Source organism: Gallus gallus, chromosome 11, assembly GCF_016699485.2.
Source record: "Gallus gallus isolate bGalGal1 chromosome 11, bGalGal1.mat.broiler.GRCg7b, whole genome shotgun sequence".
Lineage (NCBI taxonomy): Eukaryota > Metazoa > Chordata > Aves > Galliformes > Phasianidae > Gallus > Gallus gallus.
Window position 1 is genome coordinate 1,381,122 of NC_052542.1, and position 3,590 is coordinate 1,384,711.

A 3,590-nucleotide genomic window follows, 5' to 3' on the forward strand; every position below is an offset into this window, starting at 1 on the left:
GGATGCAATGCCACCCCCCCCAGGGGCTGTGTCCTTACTGAAGGCCTCGTCTGCCCTCTCTCTGTGTTTTCATTCCAGATGTTTTTATGGCTCTGCAGCCTTGGGGATATTTCCAGGCCTCCCCGGCATGCGCTGCCCTTGAGAGGCGCCTGAAGTGCTTGGCTTGGCTGTGGCATGCACGGACTGTGCCAAAAACACCACCCGGGTGGAGGGGGAGGTGGGGACGCAGGTACACCTGGGTGTCACCAGCGGCGCCATGTGGGGTGCTCCGGGTCACATCCCCATCTCCACAGGTTGCGACTGGTGGCACCTCCAGCCCCTCTCCTAGTCCCCAAGCTCTGTGCCACCCGCTGTCCCCATGTCGTGCTGCCACGAGGGGGCACGGCGGCCACGTGCATGGCACTGCGCAGGGACGTGTCCCCATACGTCCCGTGGGTCCTCACCTCTTGAGCAAGGCCGGGTGGTGGCATGCTCAGCACGGCGGGCACACGGAGGTGGAGGACGGGAAATGGGTCACTGTGCCGTGACCCACTGTCCCAGTCCTGGGGCGGAGGAGGCAGTGTGTCACTGGGGCCGGGAGGAAGGCACATTTGCTCCATCACCATAATAGCGAGGTCCTGCGGATGCCATGGAGAAGGGAGGTGGGAGGTGACGATGGGTTGATGGGATGGAGAGAAGGGCTCAGCCTCGAGATGAGCCCAGATGGGGATGGGGATGCTGAGCAGGACATGCCAAGCGGCTTCTCCCCCTCTGTTGGCTGAGATGGGGTGCAGGGACCCCGTACCCCTCCTTGAGCATCACCAATGCTTTGCAGCCACAGGAAGGGGCCCCCAGCTCTTGGCAATACATGTGGGGTGCTCAGTCCTGCTTACCCAGCACACTGCAGTGTGGAAAGCCCAGCAAGAGAGGAGAGATGGGAGTGGGAACGTGAGCTTCAGCTGGGAAAGCAGCTTTCCAGAAGGTGAAACCTCTCCCAAAGCTGCGAGTCTGGCTGGAAGTGGAGATGTGTTTTGTAAAGGGCTGCACAGCCTGACCCCACAGGTCAGAGCCTGGGATTTTCCAATGAGAAGGGGACCCCTGGCCGTGGATGTCACTGGGCATCCTTCCCCTTGGGTGGGGATGGACGTGGAGGTGTCCCTGGGGAGGGACTGGCGAAAGGAGAGGATGTCCTGGGGGGGGGATGAAGCACCTGTGGGAGCAGTGCTGGGTGAATCACATCCCTCCCAGCCCTCCCAGCCCTGAGCAAACAGCCTGAAAACAATGCGATGAATCTTCCAGAGATGAGATTAGGGAGGGGAACGATTATCTCCAAACCTGTTCGTCATGGGAGGCTCCACCGAGCTGTAGGAACAGCCTAAGGCAAGGGGAGCACGAGGAAGACAGATCCCCCATAGGGACCGTGCTGAGCTCAGGTGTGACCCACCCAGCCCTGCTTCCAGCCCGCAGAGGTGAGCCGCAATTAGCCAAATGGGCATGGAGGGTGTCAAGTAGGTCAAAAGGTAATGAGGATCTCAGCAGCATTTCCTAACAGCACGGGGTTGAGCAACGGGGAGATGAACAAGGGCAGGCATTGTCTGCAAAGGAGCAGCCACCGAGGGCACCCGCGGTGAGAGGGATGGGGCAGGGAGCGAGGAGATGCTGGGAGGGTGGGTGGGCACAGATGGGTGGATGGATGGATGGATGGGCAAATGGATGGCAGATGGATGAATGGACAGATGGGTGGACAAATGGATGGATAGAGGGATGGATGGACAGATGGGTGGACAAATGGATGGATAGAGGGATGGATGGACAGATGGGTGGACAAATGGATGGATAGAGGGATGGATGGACAGATGGGTGGACGGACAAAAGGTGGATGTTCAAATGGATGGGTGGACAGACATGGATGGAGGGGCAAATGGATGGATGGATGAGTGGACAGATGGACAGCTGGTTGGATGGATGGACAGACAGATGGGTGGGTAGACTGAGTCAGAGCAGGTAGATGCTCAGCTAACGGTGATGAGCACAAGTGATGCTTTGTGGGTAAATCATCAATCACAGAATGGCTTGGGTTGGAAGGGACCTCATGATGGTTGGGCAACCCCTTCTCCTACAGATTCAGATCTGCATGCACTGAGGACAGCATTTAGCTTCCAAGAAGGAGAGCCTCTGAGCAACCTGGGGTGCAGAAAGCAGCTGAAGACCTCAAGTAGTGCCATATTTCTCATCAAGAACCATCTGCTGATCTAGCCAAACAAGGGGGAACTGGTCAAAAATTACTATTCTGCTCTTTGGAAAACTAACTTTCTTCAGTGAGGTGTTTCCAAGCCTGGTGAAATTGAGGTTCCTACGCACCCTGCCTTGAAGTTTGCAGCTGGGAAGGACCCTGAGGACCCCACAAACCACATCCCAAGATGGGAGATGCGTTGGGCACATCCCTCCTCCTCTCCCTGGCTGGCATTCCCTGCATTCCCCGGCCGGGAAGAGCCGGGCTGCGAACCCAACCGGGTCCCACCACCACCACACCACACCCCGGAAAAACCACCCCAGCCTGTTTGTTGGCCGCTGCCCTCCCGCCGAGCCTCCGGCAGCTGATGAAATCTGTTTTCTCCGATGGGACCAAGGGGGTTGCATTCATACCACACGTGGTTCTTTGGCGAAGGACGGCGTCGGCATCCTCCATCCGACGGCAAAGCTTTTGGGAGCAGAGCCTGGCGGACGCGGCAGCGATGCTCCGTCGCAGGGTAACTGAGCACGGAGGGTTGGTGGAATATTAAAGCCTGGCAGAGCAATCACGCCGAGTCATAAAGATGGGAAGGAGAGGACTTTGCCCCAGCACCTGCTGCTCGTGGCACACCTCTGGAGCGGTGCCGGGTGCATTCAGCATGGCAGGGAGCAAACGCAGCAGCGGGTTGGGGGATGGCTTGGGATCACCTTGGTCCCAAACCCCAGAGGGCCTGGAGAGCACCTGGGATGCAGTTCACACCTCACTTATCTGCTTGGGGTCTGGTCCCACGGGGTGGCCCCGGTGGCACCGCACATCCATGTGCCTGCGGGAGGGGATGGAGACCCCCAGCCCGGCCGTGGGGGCTGCGGGGCTGTGCGTGGTGGCAGCCCCCTTTGGGGTGCTCAGCCTGGGGACTGAGCGCAGTGGCACCGGTGCCACGGGCACTGAGCTGGGCTGAGCCAAGCTGGGCTGAACCCAACCAAAGTGAACCGTGCCATGCTGAGCTGAACGGAGCCAACTCGAACGGAGCGCAGGGAACCAAACGGAACTGAACCCAACTGAACTGACCAAACGGAGCAGAACCGAACCGAACCGTGCTGGAGCGAGCTGGAGAGCACTGAACCGAACCGAACCGACCCGTGCCGAGCTGAGCGGAGCTGAGCTGAGCTGAGCCCCGCGCGGCTCCGAACCGAGCTGAGCCGCTCCTATTTGCGCCGAACCCAACTGCGCCAAACTGAGCAGAACCGAACCGAGCCGTGCCGAGCCCGCTCCTCCCTCCCCGCCCCTCCCTCCGTTTCCCCCATTGGCCACCCCCCGCCCCTCCCTCCCCTCTCCTCCCGCCTCCCCCCGCTATAAGCTCCCCGCGGTGGCACCACGC